The sequence below is a fragment of the Podarcis gaigeae genome, assembly GCF_964106915.1.
Source record: "Podarcis gaigeae genome assembly, chromosome: 7".
NCBI classification, from domain to species: domain Eukaryota; kingdom Metazoa; phylum Chordata; class Lepidosauria; order Squamata; family Lacertidae; genus Podarcis; species Podarcis gaigeae.
In genome coordinates, this window is record NC_139683.1 from 33,313,155 (window position 1) to 33,328,295 (window position 15,141).

Here is a 15,141-nt window from a genome sequence, read left to right on the forward strand (position 1 = left end):
TTAAAAAGGAGGATTTATTGCAAAAACAAACAGATAGCTCCAGATGGCTCTAACAAAGCCGTCAACGTTATCAGTCAAGATGACCCTTCTGAAGACCTCTTCCGGTTCCTACAGAAGATACTGAACCTTCACCCTTTACATCTCTTGTTTTGCTTCCTGTCCAGCAGCCCTCCCATTCGCTGACTCTTCGGACATATTGGATCAGCTCCAACCTCTTCTTGTTCTGAAAGACTATCTCTGTGTCTATTCGTGCCTGTTTGAGCTTCCTGAGAGTTTTGGCTGTGTTCCAGAGGAGACGACACTGGCAGATCTGGCCTCTACACAGCCTGTGTCAAACCTAAACCTCTCTGTTCCTGCCTGTATTCTGCAGCTGGCTGTAAAGTTCCACTCGGAGCTGGCTCATTACTGACAGTAGATGGTATATTGAGGCAACAGCCTACTTCTTCAGATGCACAAGATATGTACTACGAAGACCTCACCTCCAGTACAATGACTAAATGGTATTCCACAGTGTGTTGACTTGTATAGGACATAAGTAGGAGTTGCAGACAGGAAAGCAGGATTTTTTTTGGGGGGGGGGTTGGTAAAATACAGTCCGGTTCTAAACTCTCGGGTTCTTCCAGCAAAGTGTTCCTCCAAATGCAGCCATGCCCCCCACCCTCCAAAAATATATATCAGCCTTGAATGAGAGAGACAGGTGCCATACTGCTTTAGTAAAGAGCTTTGAAGGTCAGGCTCTCTATTGCTGGGTCCCCAAGTCACCACTGAAAGAAGGAGCATAGGAAAAGAAACCAGAAACATACACCTGATAATCAGGTGATTCCAAAGAGCCAGGTCTGTACAATCACTTCTGTTATGTGCCATCAACCTGCTGCAAATAAATACTCACAGTCTATATTTCAGAGTGACTGTCTGCTTCAGGTACTTGCTGGACCTTAGACCTGAGCACCTGCCACCAAGTATTAATTATTTTATTAGAGGAGTTCATATAAATTCCCAGGGGAACTCACAATACAGGGAATGCTTCATGGTATTTAGAGATACTGATGATCTGTTAGGGTTAATCCCTTTTGCTAAGGAGCATCCCCTATTCTCATGAAGCACCTCTGCTTTCTGAGTGTTTCTTTTATAAGCAAATGCAAGGGGTGATATTCAATTACGTTTTGCTCAGAGTAGCACTATTGAAATGAATGAAGATGACTAAATTAGTTCCATTAATTTCAGTGAGTCTGCTCTGAGTAATAAAACCTAGTTGAATACCACCGTATATTCCAGCAGCACCATAAAGGCTAACAGGTGAAAGTTAACAGGCAGTTCATGCCACAATAAATCTGGCAATCTTGGGACTTCTGGGAAGAATGGGAAGAGAGTTGGTGTAACAGGTTAGCACAGCTACCTGTCTGGAATTTTTCATGAGGAATTAAATTTTTTTTTAATATGAATTCATGGTTTTATCATGAATCTGATGCTTTCCTCACCTAATATTCAGCAGGTCGCTGAGACAAAGCCATCATGCACCATTCATGTTTGTGCAGAGACTGTCTTCTGCTCCAGTCCCAGCTGATGCTTGAGAGGTTTCCCCAGTTCCGGCCCAGAAATGCACTCCAAGGGTTCAGTATCACTCATCTCAAGGGAGGGAAATGCATTCAATAGCTCCAGATTCTTTCCCAGCTTGGATTGAAATCCAGACTGTAAAATAATTTCTTGCTTATCTTCTTTGAAGAACTGACCCTTTCAAAAATGAGACTAGGAGACAAAAGCCAACCCACCGAGCTGCAGGGTACCCTCTTACCCAGGGACGAACGAAGGCGTTGTGACACCCGGGGCGGCAAACCGCTATGTATGGCGCATGTGCGGTGTTGCTACGTGCAGCGCATGTGCCATATGTAGTGTCACCGCACATGCGCTGTACATAGCGGTTTACCGGCGGTGCTGCTCCAGCTCCATACGGGCTGTTCTGGGATCCTCTGCTCACAGCTGCAGCCACGAATGGAGGATCCTCCACATGCAGCTGTGGTGGTGCGAGCCCCCGCGGGGTACCTTCTTGTCACCCTCCCAGACATGGCACCCAGGTCGTACCGCCCCACTGTTGCAACACCACTGCTCTTACCCCAAGAGCTCCCCCATACACACAAACATCCCAAGCCCCTAGCAAGGAAATGGAGAAATGTGTCTATTCTTCACTAGCCAGCTCTTTTTAACAGACACAACTAGAAAATTGGCACAATTTGTTTGGCAAAGTGATTCATTTTTTTCTGGCAAAGAATTTTGATTACTTCCAAGTTCATCTGAGGGGCAAGCTTGCCATCCTCCAACTGATGCCCTATTCCCACAAATATATCTGTATGGCAAATTAGTCTTGCATAGCTGTCAATATTGGACAACATGTGCTTTAAAGTCCTGTAGGGTCCCTAGGCTGGGTATTCACATTAAAATGAGCACACAGCCCCATCAACTTGTTTTGAAGGATGATGCCTAGGCCAGCCCATTAGGCTGGTCTACCCTGTGACAGTTCGCTACATTCCGCCAGAGAATTTCTCTTTGAATCCCCCAGAAGATCAGAAGCCCTCTCCACAGGACCTCAGAGCAGGGTTTTCAGCGTGGCTGCGGAACAACATTCCTGCAGAGATACGACAGGAGCTCACTATCTGTACTTTCCAGAAACAACTGATTACATTTTTGTTTTGATAAGCTTTTCCAGCTGGAAGGAAAGGTCCTTGCCTCAGGTGTTCATTTTGTACTGTTGTGAAACCTGCTTTCAGTTGTTTTCGTACTCTTTCTATGGTATGTCTGCCAATCGCCTTGAGACACATGTACAAGGCAATTCATGAATTGATGAATTGTAATAATAACTTCCATGCCTATACTCTGCTGGCTGCCCAAGCAACGAAGGAGCAGAAGAAGGTGGGGTGCTTCTGCCTGGCAGGAGTCCAGAGGTGTGACTCTTGGGTTGCAGCACCTTTGATAAGCGAAGCGTTTGTGAGAAGCTTATCAAAAGAAGCTAAGTCACCACCAACTTCAAGGCTAAGTCAGCAGATCCATGCTCCTAGCATGCTGAAATTTTGCATAGCTCTCTGACCACGGCATGAGGATTTTTGTGTGTTTTTTGTGAGGCAGGAATTAGCTGGGGCCCCAAATGCCTCTCGCTTCCCTCCCCTCAAGAGCCCAGCTCACTTTTCACTTAAAATCTGCCATCCACATTTGATCTTTACTGTGGCATTCCAGGTTTCCCTCTGATGCTTCCTGAATGCTGAAAACCCCATTTAAACACCCGTGGACTGCCTGGACCATAATGTTGAACATATGCATTCATTAGCCTTTCTCGACTTTGCCTCCAGTTGAAACAATGTCTGCAGTAGAAGAGACCCGAAGTTGTAGGAAACTGGGAAGGTTGCTGCATTTGCTGGCTCCATCGAATCTTACAGCATGTTGCCATTTATAGCATTGCCAAAGAGTGATTCTATTAAAATACTGGCTAGTGCCTGCAAAGACAATTTACATAACTTCAAAGCTCTAGGTTGCTGTTACTGTTGGCAAGGGTTGTATACAAGTGAGTGCAATAGCCAGAGGGATCAGATAAATGTTTTCTATTCATGCTTGATATGTATTAAGAAAAAGAGTGACTCATTCTTCAGCTGAGCAGGCAGTTTGCACAATTTGATCTTCATAGGTCTTTTTCTTGTGAATAAACCTTGCCTGATTTATGGTTATGTTCATACATTGGTTCAGAGTCAGAGGGAATAGCAAGGCTGCTAATAAGTTCAGAAGCTCTAACAAATTATGTATGATATATGGATCATCATCAACTCTTTTGACTTATCATATATCAAAATAAATAATATTTACTGCTAAACCCTGAATGGTTTTTGATATGCTCTGTAATTGAAAGAGATGAATTCACTGGCTTACTACTTCATAGTATAACTCCCTGACTTTATTGAAATTATACCAGTTTTTGATATGTTGTGCAACAGATCCTTGTGAAGATGTAGAATGTAGTGCTAATATTCAGCGATGCAAAAAATGAATGGGGTCATAAAACTGGTGCTCGAAAGTAGCAATTAATTATATGAAGAATGCAATCTTAATATAATAAATTGCTACTTCCAAGTACTCGCCTGAGGCCTGCTTCTCTCCCCTGCTTTCTGTGCTAGTCCTTTCTTTCTCCTAGCTAATAAAGCAACAGAAGATCATCAGGCTCCTCAGATGTTATGTTCACTCCAAGGCTGTATCTACAGAGAGATGTGGGTGGTCCTCAGACCCTTTCACTCCTGTCTCACCTCTTGCCCATTCTTCTTCCTACGGGCAGAAGCAAATTGCAAAAATAATTACAACATGGAAGCCAACATAGTGTCTAGATGTGGCTTTACTCCAAATCCCACCATCCCTGACCTTTGGCCATGCTGACTGGGGCTGATAGAAGCTGGAGTCCTATGACATCTTGCCTGCCCCCCTAGACCAACTGGTCCCTTGATTCAGTCATTGACTTCTTACCAGAATGAGAAGAGTGGAATAAGGCAGTGCTCAGAAGGGACGTGGGTGGCGCTGTGGGTTAAACCACAGAGCCTAGGACTTGTCGATCAGAAGGTTGGCAGTTCGAATCCCTGCGACGGGGTGAGCTCCCATTGCTCGGTCCCTGCTCCTGCCAACTAAGCAGTTCGAAAGCACGTCAAAGTGCAAGTAGATAAATAGGTACCACTCCAGCGGGAAGGTAAACAGTGTTTTCGCGTGCTGCTCTGTTTTGCCAGAAGCGGCTTAGTCATGCTGGCCACATGACCTGGAAGCTGTACGCTGGCTCCCTTGACCAGTAAAGCGAGATGAGCGCCACAACCCCAGAGTCAGCCATGACTGGACCTAATGGTCAGGGGTCCCTTTACTTTTACCTTTACTTTTACCTTTGCCTTTAACTTTACAGATTATAGAAAGAAAATTGGGGAAAGCCTTAATTAAGGATCTGTCCAAACTTTTTCACATGTAGTGCTGTCAAGCCAGGCATCGCTCATCCTGTATTTGTGTATCTGATTAATCCTGCCTAAGTGCAGAACCATACATTCTTCCCCACTGAAATTCATTTTGTCAGTTTTGGCTCAGTTCTTCAATTTGTTAAAGACATCTTGATTCTTGAGTCTATCTTCTCTGGTATTAGCTACCCCCCTAACTTTGGTGTCATCTGCAAATTTGCACTCCCTCTATTCTTCTTTCCAAGTCATTTATAAAGATGTTGAACAGCACAGGGTACAGCCCTCCACCAGTCACTTTCCCCCAGAATGATGAAGTACAACTGGTGCACAACTGCAAATCCACTTAAACGGTAACATTGTCAATCCCACATCTTGCCAGCTTCCCTACAAGAATATCATAAGGAACTTTGCCGAAAGCCTTCCTGAAATCAAGATACACTACAGCATACAAGAATATGCATTTATTTCCATTGACATGCACTTAAGGTTGGAAACTGTAGTATATGAATATTTACATTTTTAGACAAGTCTTAAATTAAGTGAAATACACAGATAAAGAAGTATCTTCACTGAATGAGTAGGTTTTGAGGAGGGATTTGAAGGAATGTGGCACCACAGAGGTGTTCTGGGAGGCATTTCCAGGTGTAAGGGAGAAAGTTTGGAGCTGCTCAGATTTACATGGCCAAATAAGGATGCAATATTTCCCTCTTCTTCAGCGCTAGTTTTCTCATTTTTCTAATCTTAAATTCAGTCTGCCACATTTCTGCATCAGTTTGCCACATTGTTCACCAGCATATTAGTGCACTTTTCTACTAATATACTCATTTCTGCCTGCAATTTCTCAAATATAATGCATTTTGTACACTATCTTAATTAACTATGAATTTGTATGCATACCTTCCTCTAATGTAAGCATTCTGTACCAATTTCTGGCTTGGAATACATTGTTGCAAAATTCAGAAATATGTGAATTTCAGAGGATTCAAGTCTTTCAGTTTCTTTGTTGTTTTGAGAAGCGTAAATTGGGTAGATTCATGTTAAAATGTGTCTCCCCCATCCTGACATGTGACTCATATCCTTCTTAGTTTCTGGTCACCTTATCAACTCACCCACACCCAGCACAGAAACAGGCGAGACCCACTGGGCCAGAAGACCCCAGCTTCACACATTTCTCAGCCACGTAGGATCTAATTATGGCTTGAGGAATCTCACAGGAATCAAAGTTTCTGTGGACTAAGATGTCAGGGACTCGGAGTCAGATTTCCCTTCTTCGGGGAAATTGAGGTCAAGGACTCAGAAACAGAAGGGGAAGGGCATGCAGGGCAGCCTCAGGAGTGCTTCCACAGACGAACCTGTGCAGCCAGGGTCCCTCTGGCCTGAGGGTGTGGCACTACTGTCCTCTGCCTTGGAGGACTCCATTGCAGAAACCTCCCCGAGACCAGAGGCTCCCCTGCTCCATCGTACTAGGAGACTGTTGGAGTGAGCTGGGTCCCTTTAACTGAAGATTTAGCTTCTAGTGCTCACAAGAGTAGCAACTGAAAAGTGGTGGCAGCAGGAACAACTGCTGCTGTTGCTACTGCTGGTACATAGGGCTCGTTCTCAGTTTATCCGTTGCCAAAACAACATATAAGGTCTGCTTTTTGTGTAGCACAATCTGAGTCTTGCCAAGTGTGCTTTGTTCCAAAGAGCCAGAGAGAGCCCAATGTGGAATATGTAGTGTGGTGCAATTAAGATAATAATAGAGGGTACAGCGTACACTCGAAGTTATCTTAGTCCTTGGAGCACCCAGTCTTGTCTTGTGGATCTCTACAGGGTGCTTTCAGGAGGTTTGCTGAGAGTGGGAGAATATAGGCAAGCCCTTTTGATGTGCCTCCATATGTTGCCTGAAAAGAAAATTGTGCAGAGGGTTTCTTCACCTGTAAACATAGGAATAAAAGAAGGTGCCTTAGACTGAGTCAAGCCATTGGTCCATCTTGCTCAGTACTGCCTACACTGATTGGCAGCGGCTCTCCAGGATTTTGGATAGGGGCCTCTTCCAGTCCTACCTAGAGATGCCAGGGATTGAATCTGGGATCTTCTACATGCAAAACAATAATTCTGCCACTGAGCAATGGCCCTTCTTCAACACAGCAGAATGAACAGCTTTTTGGATGTTGCAACAAGAGGGCTGTGCAGTGTCCAGTCCGAAGCCCCTCTCATTTTTTTTTTAGCGGTGTGTTTAAGAAGAGGAGGTGGCAAGCACCTGGGCATAGACCATAAACTGACACAGCTGCAGATATTTGATACCTGATTTGCAGGCTACAAATCTGGACACCTGCGAATCCAGAAAAATCACTGCCCTGGTGATAATGATGACAGTGATGTAAGGAATAAAAGTGGAATGAAAGAACCACATCCTACTTCTGGCTGAGCCAGGGAGAATTCTATCCGCTGTTAACTTTAGCAGGAACAACGTGGAGCTGCAGTTCCCTAATATGCTAATGCTAATGGATGACGCTGGAAACAGAATCGCCATGGAACATTCTCTGAAACAAGCCAAGAGTTTTGTGAGCATTAGATTCCCTTTCCACAAGATTTTTCTGCTGTGGTTGTCATGGCCTTCGCTGGTGCTGTCTCTATGCCATCCCAGCCTGTTGTGTTTACGTACCACACCACATAAATAAGGAACCCCACAAAAGGATCTGGGTACTTGGCTTGAAGGGATTTCTTTTTTGTGTGTTTTGCAAGAAATCCTTTGCTACACTAACCAATGCGTACTACTGTTCAGTATACTGGCAGCATGCTTTCTTATGCCTCTTTGAAATGTGCCAAGTCTAGGACTGTGCCCAAGCAGCATACCTGGTCCTTGAAGGGGTGTTCAGCACCATCCAGGACCAACTGCACAACATCCTCCAGATCAGCAGATTTCTGGACCCCCAAATACTGCTACGTTTTATTGTAATTTATATTTGGTGTTAGCTGCCCTGAGCCCAGGCCTGGCTGGGGAGGGCGGGGTATAAATAAAATTTTATTATATTATTATTATTTATTGTGTTGTCTGGGTTAAATTTCAGTATGTTTTCCAGGTCTAATCCAGTCTATCTACCTCCAAAATTTTTATCAGGGTTCTCACCTCCTCATGATTAGAAGGTGTTGCTTACACTTATTTGCATTTTAATTGCTGTTTTAGGGCTAAATGAACATATCCTCCATAATTATTCACTCTATATGTGGGTGGTGTAATGTGGGTGTGTACATTTCACTGAATAATCTTGGAAGGAGGGCATGAAATTCTAAAAACAGTTTGGGTAGGAAGAAAATTCCCATCAAATCTCAAAGAAAAATCTCTTCTGAAAGATTTCTGCCTAGTTAATGCTGAAAGTATCTTGCTAGTTCATGGGCTGGATATAACTGATTTAGCCATCCTTATGGCAAAACCTATTGCTTCCTTTGACAGGATGGATATATGATTGCACCCAAAAGTCTCTCGTTTTTGAGTAATGGAAATGGGGAGGGGACATTTTGCTGAATATTGATGACAAAATTCTCTAACAGCACAGAGGGAGCCTGAAAAAGAAAGTTATCAGGAAATTTATCAGAAAAATTCTTTCTGAGAAATTTCAACACCTCTATTATTACCTCATATTTTTGCTACCTAATTGTAAGTGCTTCAAGATTCTCTTCCACCAGATTGCATGGCACCTTCATAAAATGACGTTTTCATCAAATTAAACTAAATTCTTTATTGCTGCATTTTGAATCTGGATCTGTCATTGAGTAGTAAGATGTGTAAAGACTTATGCCTTCCCAAGGCTTAGGTATCTGTGGATGCTAGAGATCACTGTTCATTCCAGCTAACATCTGGAATAAATTAGGGTCAAGGATCTGGCTCCCTATATTCCCAGTTGAGATGAGGACTTGTTCAGTCCACTAAATCTGAATACTTTAAGCCCAACCACACTTTTTATAGGGAGGGTCTGCCACTCATACCAGATGCCAGAAAAGCTGCTTCTGGAGGATGATACGCTATTAGAGCAACAATTGCACAGCGTTGTCTCAGATCTTGTAATGCAGATGAGGAAGAATGACCATACACTCTGAGTTTCAATCAGTTTCATCTGGGATGGGTTGTTATGAAGACAGTGCAGCTTTTCCTCCACTTGTCCCCCAAAATGCCATGTGGATTGTCACTGAACACATTTACAAAGCCTCCCATACAAACCTGTTGTGTGGTCCATTCAACAGCAGAGAGAAGAAATACCATGGTGCATCTGCAGCAGCACAACTGGATGCCTTCAGCAAAACATGTTTCTCCCGTACTGGTCTCTACAGCCACAGCAGGTGCTGTAACCTACAAACAGTTGACTTCACCCCCAAAGGTGCACTCCTTCATTGTCTCATGAGACGGGTGGATGCCAGTCAATCACCTAATATAATTTTATTTCTGTTTAATCTGCATTATTATTATTATTATTATTATTATTATTATTATTAGAGTTTATATACCACCCTATATACCCAGAGGTCTCAGGGCAGTTCACAGAAAATATCACAACATATATAATCAGAATAAAAACAACTCAATAATGCCCTCCCAGAAAAAAGCCACATTGTAAAAAGGTATAGGATGTCAAACAGATCAACCAAAGGCCTGGTTAAAAAGGAATGTTTTTGCCTGGTGCCTAAAGGTGTGTGATGAAGGTGCCAGGTGAACTTCTCTGGGGAGAGCATTCCACAGATAGGGAGTCACTGCAGAGAAGGCCCGTTCTCGTGTTGCCACCCTCCGGACCTCTTGAGGAGGAGGCACATGATGGTGGGCCTTAGAAGATGATCTCAGGGTCCAGAAGGTTCATATGGAAAGAGGTGGTCCTTGAGGTACTGCTGTCCTGAGCCGTTTAAGACTTTATAGATCAAAACAGTCATCTAATGAAAAGTTGGGATATCAGTGTTTTGATAAAAATAACTGAATGATAAACAAAGAAGGTGTACTCCTTTCCCAAGAAGTTTCTCAAGTAAATTGGGCCATGTTGAAGGAAACAGGGAGAAGAGAGGGGCATGTATTACATACAGGAAGGAGACTGATAAACAAGGGGTAAGGTAAGAAAATGATTGAACAATTAGTGATTAAGGCTGCAGTTCTAAGCCCCTTTCCCTGGAAATAAGTAACCACTGTTGAATTCTGTAGGACCTCTGAATAGACATAGTTAGGATTTCACTTCAGCATCAGCCGCTCTTCTTAGATGCACAAGAAGGCCAAATGTTTTCCAATAAGTATAGAAAGTTAACAGTATTCTGTAAAATATTCACAGCTGCCAAGACATATGAGAACTCCTATTTGACTTGCAAAACATACATTGAAAGGGTGGAAAGGAATAATTAAGCTACTTGAACACAGTTTGGGTAGTTGCATGTTAATTTTTTCACACTTTTTGAAAAGCATGCTTAACATGAAGGATAAGGAGCCACTCTGGGCTCTAATCCAGAATGTGCTCCCAATCTGGTTTGGGCCCTGGGTTGATTTCCCACCAAATATTATTTCCCATTTCTTTTTATTTACCCTTGGAGGGGCTATTGTTTTATGTAGTTTTGATTGTATGTATGTAATTGTTACAGACTGTTTTAATAATTTTACAACATTGCAGCATACAGCTTTTTTGGATAGCTAAATAAAAAAGGGGCAAATAGAAGATGGGAGAGATGTTGTTTAGTGTGAAACCAACACAGGGCCCCAAATACAGATTGGGAATATATTCTGGATCAGGTTATTTTCCCTAGAAGAAGAGTGGCAAATGTAAGCATGCTTTTGTAAAGGTGAGTAATATAATGTGCAGTTTGGCCCTAAGATTGCCTTTTAGTCAGACTTCATCAGTTATGAATAGTATTCATGGGGGATAGTAGGAGAGAGAGCATTTTTAAATCCATTGTACATTCAAGTATAGGATTTGCATTTGTATTACAATGTCAAGAAATGTAGAAACTCTAAAAGGGGCCTTAGGGATTTGGTTTAAATAAATTATCTGTAAGGAGAATGTAAAACCTGGATGGGATACAAGGTACATTTGATTATTCTTCTGCATATATCCTGCATTAACAACATTACCACATGGGCTAAAAGCTGTGCAAAGAGCATCTCATGCTTTGTGTGGAAAGTGCTTTCTCTTTACAGTGGGAAAGGGGTGGCAGAGGTCTAAGGGCTATTCACTTAGGTCCCATCTGCTCTAAACATGCAAAGCAGTATCACACCACTTTAAATAGCCATGGCTTCCCTCAAAGAATCATGGGAACTAGAGTTTCATGGGGAGAGGGATTGACTGCTAAACCACTCTGGGAATTGTAATTGGGTCTCCTAGCAACTCTCAGCACCCTTAACAAACAAACTACAGTGCCCAGAATCCTTTCTGAAAATGTGCTATGAAATTGCATTACAGTGATACTTCGGGTTACAGACGCTTCAGGTTATAGACTCCGCTAACCCAGAAATAGTACCTCGGGTTAAGAAGTTTGCTTCAGGATGAGAACAGAAATTGCGCAGCCGCAGTGGGAGGCCCCATTAGCTAAAGTGGTGCTTCAGGTTAAGAACAGTTTCAGCTTAAGAACTGACCTCTGGAACGAATTACGTTGTAACTATAAGTATCACTGTATAGCACACCTGGAGTCCTGGATACTTGGCATGCATTCAGAGAGGAGATAAACCCTGGGTTGGACAAATTTGCCTGTGCTACTTTCTCAGCTGCCACCAGTCTAGCATGGCTTTCCATGCACTGAAAATAACTAAGTAGGACCTTTAGTTACTTGAGTCATTGCCACTTCCTGTCTGCAGTGGCTCATTGATGGGAAAGCATAACAAGCCGGAAATAATGTTAATTTCTTCCCAAATATGGTTGCATTTTCCTCCTGTCCCTTGATAGAGTATAAATCGTTTTGTTTTTTATCCTGTGTTTTTATTTTTGTACTCAGTGGAGCCAGCCATATCAGTGCTCAAAATAGTGACCATATCCCATTGCAGAGAAGATGTAAAAAGACATTACATTGAGCTATTCTAAGAGATTTGTGTTTCCTTTTACATATTTCATCTCCCACCCACTTCTGTCCACTTTTCTATTCAATATCCAACAGCTATTACTAGGGATATTTGCTAATGCATATAAGGCAGAGACCACAACCTTAACAGTAGGGATGGTCAGTTCATTTTGGGGCTATGTTACTTCCAAATGTGTTCATTCATAAGTACATTATTTCTCCTTTCTATGTTGATCTTCATAAAAAAAAATATGAAGATATTTGTGCAAAATCTGTTATTTTAGTATTTATTTAGCAACAATATTCTGAATACAGTGGTACCTCGGGTTAAGTACTTAATTCGTTCCCGAGGTCCATACTTAACCTGAAACTGTTCTTAACCTGAAGCACCACTTTAGCTAATGGGGCCTCCTGCTGCTGCCGCGCCTCCGGAGCACGGTTTCTGTTCTCAGCCTGAAGCAAAGTTCTTAACCTGAAGCACTATTTCTGGGTTAGCGGAGTATGTAACCTGAAGCGTATGTACCTTAAGCGTATGTAACCTGAGGTACCACTGTACATTTTCTTACAAAATATGTGCTAAACAGTACACTCCCTTAGGAGGTTGTGGACTCTCCTTCCTTGGAGATTTTTAAACGGAGATTGGATGGCCCACTTTCATGGATGCTTTAATGGAGATTCCTGCATTGCAGGGGGTTGGACGAGACAACCCTAGTAGTCCCTAGGGATCACAGAATTCTATTATTCTAAACCAGAATTAGGCTTGCTCTTTGAGTTTATTATTATTATTATTATTATTATTATTATTATTATTATTATTATCCAAACAAGCCACCAACCAACCAAGGCATGGCAGTGGGAAAACTGATAAATCAGGATTTCAGTTTCCCTTCAAAGTAGTTTCTGAAATGAATAATGAAGTGTACATACCCTTGCATTACTAGAGGGAGTCATTTATTTGTGCCAAAGATTCTGACCGATGCAAACAGAAGAAAGTAAGCTTGTTGACTTCTTCTACTCCTAAACCCAATAACTTTATTTCCCATACAAGCTTCAGAACTACTAAAGTGCAGAGTATCCACACTCTACGAAATATCTTCAAAAGGCAATGGGATGTCTAACGACAGCATTCAAACACTGTTCTTTATTGAAATCCTTACAAAAAGTACATTTTGATAATTGCCTCACTAGTTGAAATAATACCTTATAGCACCAAACACCATGTTCTGTTGCATGATGGCTGTGACCTAATATGAACCTTTAGCAAATTAGTACAACAGTTTCCTTTGCTTGAAGCCATGTTCTCAAAGGTGTGACTTTTCCTATGTTTAAAACCTGAGCTCAGTCTACATTTCTGGTCCATTTTTGTTGGCTTCTGAACATGGCATGATCACTGATGCTGGTGGGAAGCAAATGTAAGAACAAGCATGGCACCAAATAAGAAAAGCCCCTCATCTCTTGTCCCAGTGGCACAGAAATATTGGCTACCAAAAACCATTCATGGCTGCCTCTCTTCACTTCAGCTGCTAACTAACAAGAGAGCTATAATTTCCTGTGTTGGGGCTCATGCTGGTTGTCATGGCCAACCCACCGAGAATATTTATTTTAAAGATCAGTCTAATTCATTGAAGATGAATGCTTCTGACGTGTGTGTACATGTTGTTCCACGGAAAGCTGCACATACGACAATCTGCTCTTAATTTCACGCCAACAAATGAAAACAGCTATGCACTACTCTCTTCTACAGGTGCTAGTTTGAAGCGCACTGTTGCTTTACAGCCAACATATAATTTGGAAGAAGATATCTTCAATGGAAGACCCTCCGGGGATAAATGGATAGACTGTAAGTAAACAGCATGTCACCCCTGAGGAAAGAATTATTGCCATTAAAGCGGTAATTATTTTTGTCATAACTGAGTGCTTGGAAACTCCTTAAAGCACTGTCCCGCTCTTAATGATCTGGAGCTATGGATTTATTATACCATGAGAGGTTAAAGGCTACATCAAAGCTGAACTGCAAATGTATTTAATTTTAAAGTTATTGCTTTATGCTTAGTGTAAATGTCACAGGAAAAATCATGGTGCTACTGCCAATGAGTCAGCCAATATTTTAACCTTAAAACAGTTTAATTTGTTTTGTTAATAAGCTTTTCTGAGACTTTCGCGCTCTTTGCTTTAAGTGTATTTGAATCAGTGTTAGGCCCTGTGCTGAACAAGGGACACAATTTTGAAGAGCAGGGGTGTTGTTTTATTGCAGCAATACAACAAAATCTTCCGACACCTTAAAGATAAACAAATTTATTCATAAGCTTTCGTGGGCCAGAGATCTCTTCATCAGATGCATGGAATGGTACTCTTAAGGCGGATTAAAAGGATCAAATTAGAAAAATAAGAAACCCCAAAACAGAGTGCTTTCAGTGTAAACATCAGAAAGTAGAATTTTCTACATTTGGTGGAATTTAAGAAAAGATAACTGAAAGAAAAATCAATAATTTGTTCTTAAATACTGCATATTGTCTGTAGACTAATTGACTCTTTATGCAATAATCACAATATCATGCAAAATGAAGTGAGGGGAAGGAATTAATTGCTAAATATGAAATACTGGACTGAATTTCTACAAAAATCCACAAAGACAAAATTTGTAGGAATTATTTTGTAAAAAGATCTAATTTCCCTCCACAAAATGCTCTGCAGTCTTGTCAATCTAAATCAAAAGCTATACTGTGCAACAGAGTATAGAGGGAACCTTTAGTTGCAGATTTAGCTCTTAAAACTGGTCTTTTTGCATTAAAAAATCTCCCATGGGAATAGTGATCCCTGTTTCTCAGACCACCACAACCTCAAATATTATTTGGGAAAGGCTGTCTAGGATAAACAGCCCTTGGATACTATTGCTGGAATAAGCAATAGCCTTTAGTTAATACCCACTTTACTGTGGGAAAACCAGCTGCTAAATAGTTAATATATCTAGAAACAGAAATCTAAGAGTTCTTCCTGAGTTATCTGTTTTAGTTTATCTTTCCCTTGCTTGCTTGCTTCTGTTGTATTCAGAAATGCCTGTTCATATTAAGTGAAACATTACAGCCATGCCTGTCTTCAGTATTGTGAGACAAAGGCTACTCTGCAACAATGACTGTGAACATTCTACAAGTGATGTATTATTTGGACTCAGTCACCTCTC